The sequence below is a fragment of the Lagopus muta genome, chromosome 7 (assembly GCF_023343835.1).
Source record: "Lagopus muta isolate bLagMut1 chromosome 7, bLagMut1 primary, whole genome shotgun sequence".
Taxonomy (NCBI): domain Eukaryota; kingdom Metazoa; phylum Chordata; class Aves; order Galliformes; family Phasianidae; genus Lagopus; species Lagopus muta.
The window spans coordinates 7,096,996-7,118,210 of NC_064439.1; the positions used below are offsets into that span (position 1 = coordinate 7,096,996).

Genomic DNA, 21,215 nt, shown 5'->3' on the forward strand with positions numbered 1-21,215 from the left:
AGCATCCTATTCAAGACAGAGAGTTTGGGAAGAGCCTTGTACTCAGGGAGCCTGATCTGATCTGCATTCTGAAAAGCACACTGTGACATCTGGAGACGGTTGGACTAGATGATCTTATAGGTCGTTTCCAACCTTGTGATTCTATGATTCTTTTTGGGAAAAATGAGCTGTTTGTTGCCAGATCGCTGTCATGGGGAGAAAGTCAGGTCCGGGATAGAAGCTTTACTTTAGACAGTGTTCAAGGAAACACTCACTGGAAGCCTCAAGTTTATTTGTTGAAATGGTGTATGTTGTCACTTTTTACATATTTCATTGTTTGTTTTCTTAAACTTACTAAAAAATAATCCATACCTGTTCCACTGACAGTTTTAACAGAAGTTTAGCCTTAGCAGAATCCGTTTTCCAAATCCATCTTAGAAGAGAATTATTCTTTTGGTTGCTGTGTTAGAGGTAGGAAAAGGTGTAATAAATTACATGTTTCAAAAAAAGGTGAGAAAAACAGCATAGGAAATCCTGGAGATCTGTGCATTTGTCATACTGAGTCACTGAACAAAAAAGATTTAGATTTATGATGACTGATCAGTGCTTGGAATAGTCCTAGAAGCCCTGTTTTCCTCCTCTCTCCAGAGGAAATGACTGATTCAGGGTAAGAGCTTTTTTCCTTAAGAAGCTAAGCCAATGTATATCACAATTCTTTCCCATATTTTCCTTTTTTCTTTTTTTTCTCAGACATTAATATAAATTATGATTCTGCTTAAATAATTGATCTTATTTTTGTACTTGTTTTCAGTGAATCTGGTGTCATAAACTTCAGTGCATCCCAGATAAGTCTATTCCACTTCTAAGACAGTACCTTGAAATTTTGGGTTGCTATGATGAAGAGGAAACCATTACATAATTATCTGTATGGATATGTTACTCTCAAAGCCAGAAAATGAATTTCCTATTTTTCTTTTAAAGTCCATTGGTAGGCATGTGTCTAAAAACTGGTTACAAAAACTTTCAGATCAAAGGATGACTCTTTGGTCTTGCTTTCTGCTGCATTACACAGTATGGCAATGAAGCACCTGGTTGGAAGCAAATATTTATTCTTGTTTTCCGTTGAATAGAAGACGTATTAAAATTAGAATTAGCAGCCCCAAATGAGGTTGGATTTTCAAAGTCCCAGCTATTTATTTGATTGCAGTAACCTTTTACATCTACAAGCACTTTAAGTTGCACTGCTGCCTGGCAGATAATCAGACAAGTGGATTATTTCCCTTTGAAGCACAAACTACAAGCAATTTTTGGAGGTATTTTGGTATATTCAAGGCTTCAAGAGTTAATAGAGGAAAATAATATATTTCCAACAATTTAACGTACTGTTTTATCATTTGGAAAAGATGTATCTGTGACATTGGAGGCAGGTGTTCGTGGTGTGGCAGTAGGGGTTGAACCTTCCCACCAATACTCCATTGCATTTTGTTGCTGTGTGACAGCTGGCAGCGGAGGGGCTGTCTGGCAGAATGATATCCCACATGGAAGTCTCAGGATTCGGCCACCTAGCATCAACTGAGCTGTTCTCTGCTATCATGTTACATGGAGCTTGTATTTACTTTTCACTGCCTTCAATTCAGAAGCTAGCTGTTAGCACTGGAAAGAGTAAACATGGGTTTATTGTACTAAAAGAGAAAGTCTTCTTAAAGTGACTTGTGTTAACCATTGCCAAATGCAGTACTTCTAATCTTGAGCAGCCCTGTGAAGTTGCAGAAAGTCACAGATTAATTTTGAATACAGCATTTACAAGGAGATATCAATTAAAGATGTTGTGGAGTGAAATATAGGATTCCACACAAGCATTTATTTCAAGAATGCAGATGCAGGTTAGAAAATCCACTGTATATTCCTATCAGCAAGTCAATCACATACTAATTAGAAAACCATTACATACTAATTAGAAAAACTTGGGGAAAAATGTTACAAAGAGGTACGCAAGTTGTCTGTAGTACTTACAGCCTCTGATTTCAGTTTAAACACTGCAAAGGAAAAAGGCCTTTTCTTGTCTGAGGAGTTGTGCTCCAGTGGTTTTCTGCACACGCTATTTGCATCATGTAATGGGAACAAAACAGTTTTAATTTGAGCTGAAGAAACAGACAATGGGTTCTGTGCACTGCATTCCATATTGGGTACGTACTGCTGGGTACAGAGAAAGTTGTCAAGAGGTTTGGACATCAAGGGTTTTTGACATTAGTGAATTTTAATTTTCCTTTGGAACTGTTGCATGGGAAACACTGATTTTCCTGCTTTAGTTTCCACAGGACTGATGATTGGGACATTGTTACAGATTTTTCTGATAAGAAAAAGCTCAAGAGCCTAAAACCCTTGCGAAGTCAAAATTGGTGAATGCTATTATCAGCTTTCTGTGCCAAAAAGAATGGACGTGACAGTAATCACAGTGTACCTGCTTGTGTCAGGTGCAGACTATTAATGAGGAGATGCTTCTGACAGTGGGAATGTGATGTTAGGAATAAGAACTAAGTTGCTGATGCCAGTGCAATATTTTTAGGTAGATGATAGCAGCTGGATACAAAGCTGCCTAGGAGACAATGAAATACAGTTGTCTTCATTTTTGACAAATCTATGAACATGGGTGCATTAACAGTGCAATCAGGCACAAGTATTACAAATCAAAAGGCTGATACTGAAGAGAAAAATAGAGTGTTAGATAATTTCAGTAAAGATAAGGAAGAGGAAGAGAACAACCAAGTGTGTTCCTTGTGCAAATCCCGTAAAACATGCTATGTATTTGTCAGTAAAACAATGCCACAACATCTTCATACCTCTACTCCTTGATTTTCTTTATGCACACTAGAATGGGACATTAATTTCAAAGTGGAACTACTAGTTGTGCAAGATTTAAGTGTATGTTGGGTGTCTTGCCTATGTCAAGGTTGACTAGAACCTTAGAGGAAACTGGGGAACAGTGGGATCTCTTTTAACACTGTCCAATTTGCCAGGCGATCCCATGGGAAGACAATAGACAGTGATATGGAGCTCTCAGGGGAAACAAATCTTTATGAAAAGGAAGTTGAGTAAATTCCTGAGATCTTACAAGGCTGAGATCATAAAGGCTGAGATCATCCTTGCAAGAGGTGACCTAAAGATAAACCTGGACAAAAGTGCCTTCAGGTTGCAGATGATAAACTCTGAAAGCAGGGTTAGTGACAGAGAACAGAAGCCACATCATGCTGAATGCAGTCTGGGAAGTCTGTTCATCACCATCAGAAATCCCTCTACCTTGGAAGCAATTCAAATTGAGGTTACAGAGCACTTGTATTTTAGTACCTTACAAGACAAGGGTCAGGAGATGCATGATCTTGAAACGATTTCCCTCTATTCAACTGCATTGAGTACAGTGTCCTTTTAGATGATTGCTTCAATGTTTTTAACAGTCAAATGTGTTAAATAACAGCAACGCTGTCTCATATTTGTTGCAACTACTGCTGTGCCCAAGTGCTTCACTTCCTGTACAGTCTGGCATTTTAGATTTTTTTTTATCTCATTTTTCTTTTAAGTGTCCATTTGGTTTGCTATTGAACAGATGAGGAAAGCAATGAGTTGTTACATAGGTTTGGATTCTCATCTTACTTTAGGTTTCCTCATGATTTTTTTGAATGAAACAGTGACAGAAACAAAGCCAGATATTGAGGTCTGAGTTATTACATGGGTTAGCCTAGTGGCAATCTAGTCTTCATTTCATTAATGTGAAAAATGGAATTGGGCTCTTCTCAATCCAGTTAAACCTTTAGATGTGAAGGGCTTTGACTGGGAGCATCATATGACAGATTGTTTAATTAACTAAACTTAACATTTGGAAGACCTTGTTACCATAGGCATGAGCAAGACTGCTCCCTGAATATATGTATCCTTCACTACTGACTGTTAGATTAAGCAAATGACCAGTGTTACATTTTCTGCCAGAACTTTGCTAAGTTAATGTGCTCAGACCTTTGTTTTCATTGTATATTAAGAACGGCTGAACTCTTAAACTCTTGTCATGTTTTTATTAATGATTGTCTTAAACTCAGATCTTGTGGTGCAGTAAGGAGGTGCAATAGTATGAACAAGTGAGATTCTGTCAATGTAGACCATGGCTTAAGAAGTATTTTATGTTATGCCTTAAAGGAATAGATGAACATATTCTATTTATGGTCAGTGAGCTAAATCCCAAATCCAGTTACACATGGATCAAAAATAACTGTTCTTAAAACATTGCTCATTAAATCATTGAGTATATGTTGCTCAAGTGATTCCCATGTTTATCAGGGTGCTGTACAGAACAGCATCTTGCCCACTGAAGCTGTGTAAAGATGAAAAGTTTTCTTTTTTACTTCAGTGTATATATAGGATGTTGTAGTGGAAATGCTAAGTCAGGGCTTGAACCAGTGATGGAGCACCTGGTGGGAAGGCACAGCCAACACAGGGGAGCTCAGCTGCATGCAATGCAACTGAGTGACCAGGAAGGTGAAGCCAGAATCCACCCCTTCCCAGACCTCATTTAAGGGTTGGCAGTGGAGGTAAGGGTATTTCACTGGAGATCCCTGCAAACCTGAAGTCTTCTGAAGGAAAGCAGCTTCTTTCGTATTTCTGTGCCCACAGCTGTTGCATTTGAGTAAATCCTTACTTACTGCAGCCTAAGACCTTGCTACTCTTGTCATTGCTGTGCTTTCCATTGTGTTACATGTTGGAAGAAGGGAGAAGTAATTCTTTTTTTGAGGTGAGGGGGGAGGGGAAGGAAGATGGTGAAGAATGACATCTTCCTGGTGAAGCTTTTGATTGCACAGATGCCATTATTTTCCACGGGAGCTAACATTTTGACTGACGGATCATTCCTCCGACTCTCAGTTGATACTGCAGCTCTGTATATTTGCTTTTGATACAACTTTGCTGTATGATGTTGTGGTTCTGTTCTCTCACTGACTCTGTGTGAATGTGTCAACAGTGACTTACATCTGCTCTACTAAATCAGTGGCCACCTTAATCCCCTTTGTAGTCAAGTTGAGTTTTATGTCTGCAATGAAGAAATCAGTAGACCATGTAAGTCTTGGCAAAGTTGAAAAATGAGATATGGAAAAGCAGAATGAAGTATACACAAATCTGAGGGAAAAAATGGCCTTAGGCAAAACAATTTGATTGGTTTCAATACACCTTTCCTAGGGAACTAGTGACTGCTGCATGTTTGTAAGATCAAGTGATGATTTTTGGTGTTTATGCACTGTTTCTTATGAGTAATTTATGAGTAATATGACAGTACTTGTGTTGCTCTCTTTGCTGATCTGCTTTGTCTCAATTTCTCAATTTGATGCTTTTTTTTTTTTTAATTTCATTTTTTCCTCACTTGCCTGCTATTGAGAGCCGCTGCATTGTTCTGAGCCTGCCAACATTGCCTCCTACCTCGCAACTTTCTCTTTTTATCTTTCTCTTGCTTCTGGCATGCTTCTTCATTTCATGCAGCATTCTACCCCTTTTTGAATTGTTATCTTCTGTGCTAATTGTGATACTTATCCTTCCTTAAATCTCGTTTATTTTCTGAAGCTGTAATGAAAATCCCCTAGGCTCCCACAGAAGCTTTTGAAGCTGGCTGATACTTCTTCCATTGGCACCAGCAGCCCCTGGAAGAGTCTTCTAAGCCGTTTTTCCTTAATATTTTAATTCATTGAACTGCAAGAACTTTCTGGTCTCCTTGTGTTCTAGCCTATAAGCTGTAAATATTACTAATGTTAACTAATGAGTTCAGTAAGAGTTAATGGGCTAATGCTGAGACTGGGAATGGAAAGATGAGTTGCAGAAATAAGACCAGGCAAGTTTAAAAAAAAAAAAAAAAAAAATCACAACAAAACAACCTATAAGCTCTGTGACCAAGGGAACAGAAGTCTTTGTTTCCTGTGGCATTTTGTTGTATGGTTGCATTATCCTTTCTCAAGCTGAGTGCATGCACTAAATTTTGTCCTTAGTTTGTAAGACCATTTTTAACAGTTTGCATTTAGAGGAATTCTCTAACTTTCTTATCAAACTCATGGTCAAAGTTGCTCTGCAACTTCTCTTCAGAAAACTTTTGAGGACTGAATGCATTTAAGACTTCAGTTTCTGTTTTCAAACTTTCACCAAAACTGTTGGAGCAGTTAGATGTTAGAAGGATTTATTAAGGCAGTGACTGCATGACTCTGCTTTGTCTCAAACCAACATTTGAGAAATGATTGCATCAGAACCTATTATCCAAATCTTCTGAAAACTGATGGTGATCTTACCTCCTGGAATGGATGAAGGATTGTCTACAAAATTCCCTTCTTGTCTTTTAGTGTAAGGTGTCAGTAACACTCAATACACACTCTCTGATTTACACGTACACTGTCAGTATCCACTGTTCTTGGGCCTGAACTAAAACCATCTTCATTTGTCAGAAGATACAGAAAACAAGGTTTATTCTTCTTCTATGACAGTTTCACTCTATGCAAACAATGAGAAATAGAACTTCATAAAGTATTAAAGTATCTACCCTTGTAATATAGAAACTTATCTTAGAAGTGTGTTCCCATAGGATTAGGAAGCATGACTGCATTACTGTGTAAACTCTGTAAATTGCAAGAACACTTTGCTTCTTGGAAATGATTAAAGAGAAAAATCCAGGCTTGTAGGCACTCGGAGAGAACTTATTTATCTTTCGAAAGAGATTCTGGTTATGTGAATAGTGTTCCCTCATGACTTCTGCAGTTACTGGACATCTTTTGGTGCATGCTTACCTTGATTTGGGTACTGACTTTTTGAATGATGAAACCACAAAAGAGATTTGGAAGAGTTTGTGTACTGGTAGAGAGTGAGGTGGAGTGGTAGCTGTTGTGTGGAGCTGAAAATGAAATACTGATGCGTATCCACCTGAGAATGCTGTCTGTGAAAACAGAAAGGACTGGCTTCTACGTTCCTGGATTTTCAGTATCTGATGAATGTAGGTAGTTGTACAGTAAGACAGTTGTCCCCATCCCTTGTGCTGCATTTCTATGTGTTGGACTTGAACGCTTTTGGCTGATGAAGATGCTAAATCACTATCCAATGTATTTGGGAAGCTGGGAAGTACAATGAAATGGTCACTGACAGAAAACAAGAATTTTTTTTTTTTTTACATTTTTACAAAGAAAGAATAGGAGAACATGAGGAACTGTAAGTCAATCAGTCTCATTGCTGTGCCTGGCAAGGTCATGGAGCAGATCCTCCGAGAAACTTTTCTAAGGCACATGGGAAAAGAGAGGAGGGGGATTGCTACAAGTGTATTTCTTCTGGTGAATGAGACTTCTGCAGACCTGATAAATGTGCTCTGTGGGCAGCAGTATCCTGAAGTTCCTATAGCAAGGTATTCCTGCTACTCTCAGCTTGTGTTGCTTCCACTATCGAGAGATAAGTTTCTTTTGCTGAAAGATTTTGTAAGCTTCAGGGTTTCAGGAATGTAAGGATTTAAATGGAATCCAGTGAGAAAAGTGGTCTGTTACAACATCGAGACATGTCAGTGTTTCATTTGACCTCTGTTCTGTAGCATACAATGTTTGTTGCTTCTGAGTATGCTGGGGTTGTGATATCTGTGATGAAACAAGCTTCTTCAGTGAGAAATAACCAAGGGCTTGTGTACAGTCTAATAAGCCTTCCCTTCTTTAGAAGAACACAGCACACTCCAAGAAAGCATTTTGGTAGTAGGGGCAGGGTTCAGGGAATTATTGAGTTTCTTCCTCTCTCTGGACAATAAGCAGATTCACTTTCCCATTATGGTGCTTTGTTGTTGTTACATTATTCTGAAACCTGGAAGAAAAGGCCAGCAAATACTAGGGGTGATATGGGAATTGCTGATTTTTCATGAAGGCAGCTAGCTTGCCTCAATCCAGCTGGGAAATAAGAATATTAAAGTGTATTCTAACCTCTGTTTTACCTCGAGTCATAAAATATTACTTCTTTGCTTTAAAGTATTGTGGCACTGCTGTGACTATTCATTTCTTGAGAATGGGTTCCTAAGTTGGGTGCTAAGACTAACTTATCAAACTGAGAGGGAACAAGTTGGTAGTTTTGTTTTTGTTTTTTTTTTAAAGCTCAAATGTAATATTCTAGCCCCGGACTTTAGAGCAGAAATTGAAACTAAATCTTAAACAAAGACTATAAATATAAAACCTTCTAAAACTCTTCAGGAGCTCTCAGTACAAACATATCTTTTAATAGCTTTGTAAATGGAATCTGGGTTATATTTTGTAAGTGGATGCATACAACAGTAGCTATAGAATGCAGCGAACATCAGTTTTTTTGAAAGCCTACATCCCATTGGTACTTGAAATAGTAATGCATGTTGTTGTCTTTTTCACTATGAAACTGGAAATCCATGTTGTTGAACGGTGGCAGCAGAGAGCTGGAATGCAGCCTTTTTCACAGAATATTTTTTTTTCATTTTGAGTTCTTTGTTGTGCTTGTGAAGTTCTGAGTTAAAGTGGGCTACAGAAAAGCTTCTTCCAATGTAACTGTGTCAAAGAAGCAGATTTTTAATTCATGAAAGTAATGATGCTCTGCAGTACAGTTTCCCAGAAGTTAGCAAAGAATTACCTTGGATAACCCCAGAGGAGGGTCTGCTCCATCTGTTCAGCATCAGAAAAACTTAATGTAGGGCTGATATCATTCTTCCTGAGTTCACTTTACTGTGTATTTAAGGGTGACCTCATACCGTTCTGCTCTAGATAGATGTGTGTGATCTAGTCACCCACAGCTGAACCCAGCAAGTCTGTGCTCCTCTTGGTCAATAGGTCAGGTGAATTAGAACCTTCAAGAGTCTGTTCCAGAAAGCTGGCTGAAATACGAAGTAGGGATCTCACCTTTGTGGAAGAAGGCAGACTACACATTAAGTTTTTTAAATGGATATGAGATTGTTTTGTATGAGAACAAAATCTATGGTGCTATGTGTCTTGCAATGATGTGCTGATGGGCAACATCAATACCCATAAATTAGGGTTTACCTGCAGGAGCAGATCCTTGGCAGCTGTTCTTGCAAGAGAATTTAAAGGGGATAATCAGAGCAGCAAATACTCTGGTAAATTAATTTCTGCACAATTGTCCCTTCATGCTCTTCTTCACACAGAATCACAGAATGGTCCGGGTTGGAAGGAATCTCAAGGATCATGAAGCTCCAACTCCCCTGCCACAGGCAGGGCTACCAACCTGTGCATTTAATAGTAGACCAGGCTGCCCAGGGTGCCTTCCAGGGACGGGGCTTCCATAGCCTCTCTGGGCAGCCTGTGTCAGCACCTCACCACTGTTACAGTAAAGAACTTACTCCTGACACCCAACTTATTTGCAACATAGCTCTGAAAAGACAGGAAGGAGAAGCAACAGTTTTCTCTCAGGGACATGAGAGTCCTTGCCAGGGCTGTGAGCTGATGCAGTGGTTCCACTGCTGTAGGAATAAGGTGAGGACACGTTTGCAAGGACAGGTGCCATTAAACTGCAGCGTGTCCTGCACGTGCCATAAGCCATGTCCAGTTCTGGAGTCAGATGTGCCGTGGTGCAACTAATGCAGCCTGTCTTTTCCTCTTGTGTTACAAACTGTTTTTCTGGAGTTAGTTGCTTGAGGGAGATGGAAAAAATTAATTTTTTCATCTGTGTCCAGAGATACAAATTTCATTTGTGAAAACGAGTCTGTCTCAGGAAGCGGGCAATGATCTAAATTAATCCAACACGCAGCAATGAAAAGAATGAATGAAAGCAACAAATGAGCATTTATTTCTGAGCAAAGGCTCATAGATACTGGTAATGCTTAACCTTCTCTCCTCTTCAGTAAATGTCTGTTCCCTGAGAATTCAGGCAATGTTTTAAGTCCAACTGTGCAGTCCTGTGGAGCTCCAGAGACACCCTGCTGTTTTAAAATGATGACTGTGAAACATAATAGCAATATGTCTTATTAGAAAAATTCCCTATGATACATTTGGGAGTGGATTTTGTATGCAAGAAGCGTCTTGGAGCAGGATAGGATCTTGCCCATTTTTCCTCCTCTTTAATATTGTCTGTGTGGGAGATGGCTGTTGGAAGGCTCGTGGGAACTTGGGAGTTTGACTAAAGGCCATAAAGTTGCACAAATGTGTTCAGAAGCTTTGCGCAGTTACCATTGGAATTCGGGCTGTGAGTTTATGATGGGAGCCAGCAAAAAAAAGGATGCTTATCTTTTGATGTGAATGTTTTGGAATATCTAATTTGAAAAGTTAAAATATACCTAGTGTTAAGAAGAAGTGGAAATACATTCCTGGATTTGGCCCCCATGTGAGGAATTAATTACAGAAAAGAATTCTCATCCTCCATCAACAGCTGTCAGCATGTCTGTATCTAAGACTGCTGTTTGTTGCCATTCAGAGACATTTTCAAACCATTTCACACTGCTGTGTTGATTAAGATGTTTTCATTAGTTTCAGCTCGGACATTTTAATCTAGATTTTTAAAGGAAGTGATTTTAGCAGATAATGGAATGTGGGCAGCACAGTGAAGGCTACAGGGAACTCATTACCCTTTTCTCAATTCATCAGTCATTAATTCCACTTCAAGCTTCCCTGTTGCTATAATGTACATTGTCAGTGACTTCATTTTTAATATTCAACAACGTGCCCCTTTCCATACCTAATATAAAGGTAGAATGCAATTATTGGCAGAATTAGAGTACTTCAGAAAGTTTAAATAAGTGGGAAAAGGCTCCCTGAGGAGGGTGTGCTGGAGAGTGTTTGAAACAGCAACACAAATAACCTTGTGAGAGTGAGGAAAAAGAGAAGAAAGGGAATAATATGGAACTTGTTTTCTGTTAAATCCAGAAGTCACAGAGTGAGTTAGATTGGAAGGGACCTCTGGAGATTTCCAGTCCAGGCCCCTACTTTGAGGAGGGCAAAATTTACTGTTGCTCAGGACTATGTATAGTTTTTATTTTGAGCATCTCCAAGGATGGAAATAACCCTTGTGGAGAAAAACTTTTTCTTTATATCTGCTAGGATTTTTTTCTTGTGGCAACTGGCATCTTCCACCCTTTGTTCTGTTGCTGTGCACCTCTGAGGCAAGTTTGATTCTGTCTTCTCCCTATAATACCCACTCCCTCACTACTGAGTAGTTAAAAGCAGTAACAAGATTCCCCTAGATCCTCTCTCTTTGCAGGCTGAGCCAAACCAGCCTTTTCAGCCTCTTTACGTGCTCCAGTCCCTGGAGCATCACAGTGGCCATCTGCTGTGCTAACTCTGGTATGTTTGTGCCATTCTTCTGTATAAGAGGATCAAGTGGGATACAATACTCCATATGCTGTTTTACAAGTGCCAAACAGAGAAAAAATATTCACTTCTTTTGACTTACTGTCTGTGCATTTGCTTTTATTTGCTGTAAAGACTCTCTGCTCACTTGAGTTCAACTGTCTGTCCACCAGAACCCGTGGGTCCTCACCTGTAGAGATTTGAGATCCTTTCCATCTGGTTAAACTCTAGCTTGTGTCCACAGTGCAAGCCATTCCTCACTGTGTACACTTTGTATTTGCTGAACTTCTGGATATTTTTGCTAGCTCATTTCTCCCCTCTATTAAGTTGTCTCAAACAACAGCCTTGCTCTCTAGAGTATTGGTTTCTTCCCCTTTTGGTATAATTTGCAAAACTGCTGATTGCAGCCCTTGCTATTGGTCAGGTAGTTAATACAACATTTAAAAACTACTGGCTCCAAACCTCGATTAATACCATGAGTATTGTGCTTTTGAAGACCAACCTCTAATTCCCTGTGTTTAGCAATTTAGGTAGTCATCCACTTGCCTTTAGGACAGTCCATCTGGTCCACATCTTACCAGCTTGTTTATAAGAATACTAAGGGGCATGCTGACAAAATCTTTGCTAAATCAAGGTGCAACACATACTACTTATTTTCTTGTCCTTTCTTGTATCTTGTAGAATGCAGTCAGGTTTGTCAGACATGACTTTTTCTCGGCAAATCTGTTGTAGCTCTTTTCAATCACTCTCTTGTCCTGCACATATCTGACCTGGTTTCAAGTGGAATATGCTGCATATCTTTCTTAGGACCAGGGAGAATCTGGCTTGTCATTTCCCAAACATCTTTCTTGCAGTTACTGACAGTTCATGTAGCACTTGCCTTTTTCAAGTCATCAGGAACCTTCAAGACCTCTCAAAGATGAGAGGCAGAACTTTGGTAATGACATCAACCAGCACCTTTGGATCTTGCTTGGTCGTTGGATATAGTAGTCACTAACTAGCTCTACTACCATGACTAGTACTTCATCACCCAGACTCTAAGCACAGGGATGTGAGAAGACTGAGAGAAGGCATTGCCAGTAAAGACTAAGGCAATGAAAGCACAGAAATCTTTAGCCGTTTCTATGTGGATAATCAATACTCTCCATACCCAGATACATTTACACTGGTGTACTCATGACCTTGTAATTACCCTTGTAGTGCACACACAAGAACAAAAGGGCACACATGTTTAAAAAAAACAAACAAACACTCAACAACAAAAATCCTGCACTCTTGACAACCCACTCTCCTTGAAACACTGCAAATGGTCAACACACATAGTAAGGCCCTCACTTGGGATCAGCCAAGTTCCCCAGAATGAATTGAGCCTAACTGGCTTATGACTGTGCTATACTTTAAAATGTCACAACCTGATCAGATCTAGAATTGAAGAGTCCCACTAGAGAACTGAAATGAAGGCTACTTATAAGTCAGCACGCAAGCAGATGTGTGCAGAGAAAGGTATGAAAGAGAACTACCAACTATTAGAAAAGCTGAAGTATAATCCTGATGCAGTCCTATAATTCACAGAGCACATTAGGCACTGAAATTCTTATTCCTCATTTCCTTGACAAATGATGCACCAAGAGCAGAAAATAGCTAATATGAATCTTATCTCAAAACTGTGCTTACAACAGTAATAAGAAATGATGTAAATGTAACTCTTTCTTGCCATGGAGGACTAAAGAGGATGACTCGGACTATAGGAGCAGTATGCAGCTAGTGCAGAACTTTGCTATGAAATAACACTGCAATCACAGGTATCTATATATATATTTTTTTGCACAGTTTAATGACCATGGTTATTGTGTGATACTCAAAGTGGCAGAAAAAAAATGTGTCTTGCCTTTACTTCTGACTAGTATAGATAATTTTATATAAATAAATGAAATTTGGTATGGAAATAAGGCAATAAAACGCTTGCTTACAAGCAATGTATTCTGGCTGTGCTTAGTGCTGTTCTGCTCTACTCGAGTGTGGACTATTGCAGAAAGCACATCATATAGAAATCATGGAAAAAGAAAGATTTTTGTTCCTAGGGAACTCTTTTGCTCTTTATTTTCTCTGCCTTTTGAACCCAATTTTCTAATTAAAATGTTATTAAACTAAATAAGCTGTTATTAATCCAATAACTGGCACAACCTTCTAGTTGTCTTTCATGCAACTCTAAAGTGTTTCATTCTCTTGGGAGGGAGTAAAGTCTTTCCAACTATTGCAATCCTCTGTGGTAATGGGGTGTCTAGCTTGTCAGAGTAGGGATTATCTTGCCTATTACTTTTGAAAGGATAGTTACTTGTCTTTTCACTTGTTTCTCTCAAATTCTGAGGACTCCTAAAAGCTAGATATCCTTACAGGTTCTTGTCTTCGACTCTGATTATTGGCTGTGATTGAAAAAGATTCTTACTGGAGCATAGCTTTTTCTGACGCTGTCCATTTGCCAAGTTCTCACCTTTTTCTTTAAAACTGTGGAAATGGTATTCTTTATTCTTTGGAAATGCTTTGTTTTCAGCATCTCTGTTCCTTTGGTGTGCTGGGAATTTCTCAATGCCTCTATTAATCTAGGTTTTCTTATGCTTGTATTCAGTCTGGTACTTGGGTACTTCTGTCTGATGGGTACTTCTTCCCATCATCACAGCAAACAGTTTGTTCATCTCTGAAAACTATCCCCGACAACAGTGTTAGTATTTTGATAGACAGAAGAGAATCAACCAGCATGCATATTCTATTTTCAGTGCTGCTTCTTGAGTGATTTGTTTCTTCTTCATCTTACAGACTTGCAGATTCAGTTTAAACTTCCTAATGTGTTTGCATACACTTTTACAGTTTGTTTCAGGTCATTATCTGCTCTTGGAAGTGGTTGTGCCATTACTGACAGCACCCAAGCTGAATCTCCATTGTGATGAAGTACTCGCACATTTGCAAAATCCTCACTGGAGGTTTGTGCTAAGTTTCTTTTTTTTTGGGGGGTGTTCATTGATTGGTTTCCATTTTGAAGCTGCAACTCCAGGGAAAACTAGGAAATGTTATTCAAAAATCCTACTTAGATCAATGAAGAAAATATACCATCTATTTCACTATGGGAACACATAGTCCAGTAAGCAACCTGCAGTATTGTTCTCTCTTTGCTGCTTCTGGGAAAAGAGTTCGATATCTTTCAATAAGTCAAAAGTTGGTGTGAAGATCTCTTAAGAGTAGAGCTGAAGAAATCTTTTCTGTGTTTAAAACACATCTCACTGTATTCCTGCTTGTTGCTGTGTTGCTGGCATTGCTTCCTGCTTTCCATCCTTTGTGGATAACATCAGACACATCTTTGTTACATTTGCTTCCTAATTTTGCTTGCAGAAGCTTATATCTATTTATTCCAGAACTTTCTCCATGGATCTGCATAACTGTTTCTTTTGCTACTAAATATATGTATATCTGAATATACGATGACGTCAGTAGTGTTAAATCCACCCCAGTAGATCTTATGGACTTGCTTTGTAATAGTTATAACCTGTCTGTTTTTTAATAAGAAAGTCTTTTATGACCCCATCTTCAGAGGAAAGAGTCCTTAAATTTGTCTCTTCATTTTGTTTCCTTCTTCCTGCAGTTCTTAAAATAAGTAATACACAGTGCTCTAGACTTGCATTTCCATCTTTGTTGATGTTCTGTATTAATTTTTGTGGAATACAGTGTATTCACTTGATGAAAAACTAGGTGATGCTTGCTTCAATCAACTGCCTTGTAAAGAAACCTTCTGCAGGGATATAATGAAAGCAGTGAGTGAAATTCTGCTGTTGTTGTCCTTAAAATCCATGAGGACCTTGCATGCCTGCCTTCAGCATTTTGGTGCATCACAGTAATGTTTTTCAAAGCTGCAGATGACTTGTAAAGGAAATGAAGCCCAGATTTTTAAATGTCTTTGAGATTTAAGTATCTCCAAAAATCATATTATATATGGGACTGCCCAGGGCTTCTTCCAGTCCAAAGCTGAATGTTCTTAGAGCAAATACTTTTTTTTTTTTTTTTTTTAACCTTTGTCTATCTTACGTCCTTTCATACTCCAGCTGCTAAGATCATCCTGTCTCCTTCAGCAGCTGATGCTTACCCTGAGTGCTAAAATCAGTTGATCTGCTGAGATCAGCCATGTGCAGACAGCTTTCAATTTCAGTGATCCATTCAGGTCTCCTGTATTGCAGAGCTTCTATTCTATTTATTAAACATTTCTGTACTGCAGGTCAGGGTGATCATATGGCTGCTGGAGAGAGGTAAGGATGAGGGAAACAAGGGCACAGCTGGTGCTGTTACCCACTCAATCTAGGATCAGTGTCCAGGAAGCTGTAATTTGCATCTTGGAAATAAACACATGCCTCCATACCAGGAGACCTCAGTTTTCCTTAGCTAAGAGTGATTGTCTACAGGATTATGAGCAAAATTGAGGTTGGAGGAAATCTTTGATTTTTCCCAGAGGTAGCATAGACAGTGATTACCTGGATGGGCATAAAAACCAGACAGGATTGTTCTACAAGAAGTCATAGCACCAGATAACAACCACCATAACACAGAAAAGACATGGTTTAGTGGGGAAATACTGATGGTATGTGGATAGATGAATAGATGATCTTGGTGGTCTTTTTCCAACCTTGGTGATCCTGTGAATTGTGAAGAATAATCAGAAGGAGCTAAAATTCATAATGCAGGTTGTTGTTTATCACTTTTGTTACAAGGAAAATAAATTTTAGCTATATCTTGCTTGAAACATTCTGTGAATGCACTGCTGATGTACTTTTCTAAAGTAGGATGATCTTTCATTAGATGCTGATCAATCTAAACAAGTTGCTGAGCGTTGTCTAGTCAAGTGGTGGGTTAGGTAAGAATGTTCAGGAAATGATAAGTTCATGATCTATAGGACTTGAACAGCACATAGCAAAACAGTAACAATGAATTTCAAGTGGGAAGACTTCAACAAATATGTAGGTCTTGCCTGGGAGGCAAGCCTAATGTAGTAGGGAATATAAGAATGCTGGCAATTCCTTAAAGGAGAATATTAATAAGGCTCTCTCATTGTAGAGTAGAGATAAGAAGTCAGTAAGATATGAGTTTGGCTACATTACGAGCTTTTTATTGACTTCAAACACAGGAAGAAAGTATAGAGAAAGCAGAAACTGGGTTGGACTGCTAAAAAGTAGAACAAAGACATTGCAAGATCTCTCAGACCAAATCAAAAAGGCCAAGATAAAAAGAAAGAAGATATGGCAAGGTGCATTTGTTATGATCTTAATACATAGTTTGATACTTAATACATAGGTTTGGAAAAACCTGAAGCAATGGATCCTTTATTCTGTTTTGTTCTTCATTTGTAATTGGATGGATAGCACTATGAATATCAGTGCCCAAAGGAGTGAGAAGCCAAGTTAGAGCAGGAGAGGAATGCAGCAGAGGAAGTTTTCAAATCTTCAGGGATATGCAAAGATTTAGTCAATTAAGGGCAGTTCTACCAGCCCCTAATATTTTTCTTCTGAGCGTTGCAGACTAATACCCAGCAGGTGCATGGGTGGTAATGAGTAATGGTCTAGAGGAAATGACTGTAGACTGATCAGTATTCTGAGAACAATGTAGTGAATACTAAGATTTCATATTAAAAAGTAGGATATTGTCAGTGAGGTTTTTTGGGGGTCTGCTCTGAGTTTGGCTCTGCCCATTGTTTTGGTTAGTGATGTGCATGATGGAGAGGATACAGAGATAAGAACCACTGTAAATATGCTGATGCAGATCATAATTTAATTTTGACAGAATGGGGGTATGATATAAAAAAAAATGAGAGCATTAATAAGGAGTGACTATATGCTTATGTATGAATGATCATGTATGTGAATGTAAGATGAAAATTAAACTCTTTGGACATTCAGAGAGGAGTGAATGGGTGGCAGTGAATTGCAAACAACACAAGTGAATGATGCAAGATTGGTAAACCTGTTAGTGTGCCAGGGGAGTGTTCTGTTAGACTCTGAAATGACTTATGTTTAAAAAAGAGCTTGATATGTTCAATGGCACTAAATCCTTCCATGAAGCAGTATGTTTGTGTTCTCTAAAACATTTGTAGATAGAGTTTCCTTGAAAGAAATGCTGCTGTAGATTATCTAATACAGCTGAACTGGAAACCTTCAAACACTGGCAGCTAACCTGCTTACAAGGAAATGAGGAAAAAAGAGAGAAGCTTGTTTCTAATTGCTCTCATGAGCAATAAATAATTCTAATATCTGGGATGATATTGTCAGGACAAAAGCATCAAGTTTCAGTGCTTGGTATTGTTACGCATATCTTGCTTTGTACTGAGAATGTAGCTGTATTAAAGTTAAGAATGCAGACTTGAGTACAATAGGAATGTGTAATCAAATGTTTTTGTGTTTTAATATTTGTTATTACTTGTGGGAAGTTATGAATAATGCAACATATGAGAATACCTTTAACACTGCTGTTAAAGAAAATCCATTTTTTAAAGTCTCAGGATTTAATGAATGCAGGGATGGGTTATTCCTTGCAGTCATTATTTTAAAGATTATGCCGGGTTATTAGATTTGATTAAAGGATTTTATGCTTGGCTTGCTTGAGAGTTGAGGATTAAGCATTAAGGAGCTTTCTCCTGTGCTTTATCTCTGAGCTTATCATTTTGGTACTGCAGGGCTCTGATTACTTACCGATTTTTGTAAAACATACAGATTTTGTTCATTTACAGCTTTTTAGATAAGTCTGAACTATTAAGTCTGCTAGATAATATCCTGCTGACAAGCCCTATTATGGCTAGGCTATCACCTGTTGGCCTGACTAACGTATGTCCTTAGTTGTTACAGAGCACTCTGTAAAGCCTTTGTAGCCTTCATAAGGATTTCAGTGACTGTAAGGATTGAACTCTCCTTTCATTAGTGATTACACAAAAATTTATGGGATCAGAAGGTTTTTTTTTATTTGACATTGTATAACTCCACCCAGAGATTTGGAGAGATAACACCCCAGGCTTGGCTGTGTTGACTTTCTGCCATTCTGTGGAACTATTTCCAATCTACATCTGACAAGATGTATCGCCTCATGCTATTTCCTAAAGATCATGTATCATAGAATCATAGAATCACAAGGTTGGAAACGACCTACAAGATCATCTAGTCCAACCGTCTCCTCATCACCATTGCCACCACTAGCACTAAACCATATCACGCAGCACGTCATCCAGACGCCTCTTGAACACTGCCAGGGACGGCGACTCCACCACCTCTCTGGGCAGCCATTCCAGTGCCTGACCACTCTCTGAGAGAAAAAGTTCTTCCTTATGTCTAATCTAAACCTCCTCTGGTACAACTTGAGGCCATTACCCCGTGTCCTGCTCGTTGCCTGGGAGAAGAGGCCAAATCCCTCTTCACCAGAACCTCCCTTCAGGAGACTGTAGAGTGCAATGAGGTCTCCCCTGAGCCTCCTCTTCTCCAGACTGAACAATCCCAGCTCCCTCAGCCGCTCCTCATAAGACTTGTGTTCCAGATCTCTCACCAGTTTCGTTGCCCTAACGTGGGCAGCGTGGAAGAGGAGAGGAAGAATCCAGTTGCTTACTTTGTTGTTACAGTGCTTTCCAGGCTAGGGACGCATTTCTGCTACATTGGAATGATGGCTGTGAGTGTAGGTCTTTGTGTTCCTTTTCCAACACAGTACAGAGGTAGCCAGAAGATGTGAACAGAGTGAAAATGTTACTGTGAATTACTTTACTGAGGAGGGAAAAACACCCTCTCATGGTCCTGTTTCCCATATATTGTTAATTATGGCTATAAGAGGTCTTCTCCAGGCTAGTGGGTATGCCCAGCTGTTGGGATGCTTTTGACCCCATGCAAAGTGGTCTATATAGCAGAGGTGTTCAGGTAGAAACACTGTTACTGTCATCCCTCCTGGTTAAAACTGCAGTGGTTTCAGTAGATGCTCTGCTGAATGCATCTCTTGTCTTCTCAGATACTTGTGTCAAATTCAAGGATGTCGGATATGTTCTGTGTTGATCTTAAAAGCTGCTGGAAAGTTCTCAGGTAAATATGGATTTTATCCATGGCAAATTACATCCCCTTCAAGATCAGAGTTTGTGGTTCCTGAACACTTTCTTGCATTTGCCCTTCAGCTCGTTTCCAGGGGAGAGATGAGATGAATGGAGGACTTTGGAGTTTAGAACAAAGCAAAACCTCCATTTCTTCAAATTAACCTCCCATGGACAGTTTGCTGACAGAATTAGCCCAGATGGTTACCTAGTATAATTATCTGGTACAGTAAGACCCTGCTTACTTACAGATCCCTTGGTACGTTCTCTTAAGTGCGTGGTCAGGTGCTGACTTCAGTGTTAATTAAGTGTACAGAAGCAGATAAATACAGTTGCTGAGCTTTCACAACTGTTAATGCATTTAATTGTTCCTGTCCCATCTGACTTGATGTTCTTACTTCAGTGGTTTTTTTTTTTCTAGCTTTGACCTCTTTTCTATATCAAAGAGCTAGAGAACAGATACTGTTCTTTGACTTTTTATTCCCTGAGGTCAGCTCATAACATATTCAGCCTATTAATTGTGTGTTGCGTTGTGCTTGGCTTATCTTTCTCCAAACAACTCTTGCAGAAATTGCAGTTCAGTCTTGCTCCTGGTGTACTGATGTTAGTTCTCATTTAAAAGTACTTAAATCCAGATTCAGCAGAAAACTGCTGCTCTTCTGGGAACGCGGAGAAGCTCTGGGCTGCACAGCTAGAGTCAACTTATAATATGTGAGGAGTTATGGGTGATGCAGAGAGATAGGTAACAGTAATTTACAGGAATACCAGTGAAGAGACCTACGAGTGATCCAAGACATTTCTGATGCTGTTAATCATAGATTATGCACCTTCCATTGCTTTTCTTGCCTTTCTTAGCCAAGGTTCTTGAACTTGTTCACAAATCAGCAAGAGTAGTGATATTTTGGACAGGTTAAATTGTACAAGGGTGCACACTTCAACAGGAGCAAAATGCATTGCTCAGATGTTAGATGCTCAGTTGTCCTTTCGTAGGCTCGAGAGAGACCTGAGTAATCTGAGAGAACACTGAAGGACTTACAGTGGCTGATAATGTCTGAGTGATGTGCTTTTCTGGTATGATAGTGAAGATCTGATGATTGGACTTGATATCCTTAGTGGCCTTTTCCAGCATTCATGATTCTATAATTCAGAAACCATTCCTAGTTGAAATACATAATATTTGCTTTCTTTTTCTTTCTTCCTTTATTTATTTTTTCCTTCTGGTATTATTTTAATCAACCAATTAACTTTATTAAAATTAAATGCCTTTCACCTGAATTAACTTTATGCAGAACCATTTTATGAGTGATCTTAGACCTTCAATCAAGAGTAATGATAGTAAATCATCAATATATATTCTGCCATTTTAAAAATTAAATCTGTGCTGTGGTGTCTTTTACTGTTTTATCGCTATTATGTGAAGCCCCTTGGGATGTTCTCATAAAAGGTGCCCCATAAATTTTATATAGCCTTGTACTGCATTTTATTTTACTGCAATATTCCAGGTTTCAAAAAAAACAAAAAAACCTCCAGGGCATCTTTTTTTTTATTCCTTTTTTTTTTTTTTTTCTTTTTTCTTCTGAAAGGTCTCCATGCAAGAAAGACATCAAAATTTGTTGTGGCAATTTCTAATGAGCACACTTACAGTTTGCAATTGTCATCTCTGGTTCTCAGTGATGTATTTCCTTCTGTCATTTTAAATGGAAAAGACTTCTGTCAGAAAGACACTAAGGGAGATAGAGCTGCAAGAATAAGGGGATTCTCTTTTTGTATTTCTTCCATCTCTGTTTACGTATCAATTGGTTTATCTTTCCTTGTTTTGCCTTCCCACTGAGCATTACTGTACCTTCCTG

General features: G+C 38.9%; 1 long non-coding RNA gene across 1 annotated transcript in view; it reads left to right on the forward strand.

Moving 5' to 3' along the window:
- The window catches only part of LOC125696191 (uncharacterized), a 57,654-nt gene that overhangs the window by 11,993 nt on the left and 24,446 nt on the right, over nucleotides 1-21,215 (forward strand). Inside the window, exon 2 of the long non-coding RNA XR_007378223.1 lies at nucleotides 14,142-14,254. This is a non-coding gene — a long non-coding RNA (uncharacterized LOC125696191). The remainder of the gene's footprint in view (nucleotides 1-14,141; nucleotides 14,255-21,215) is intronic.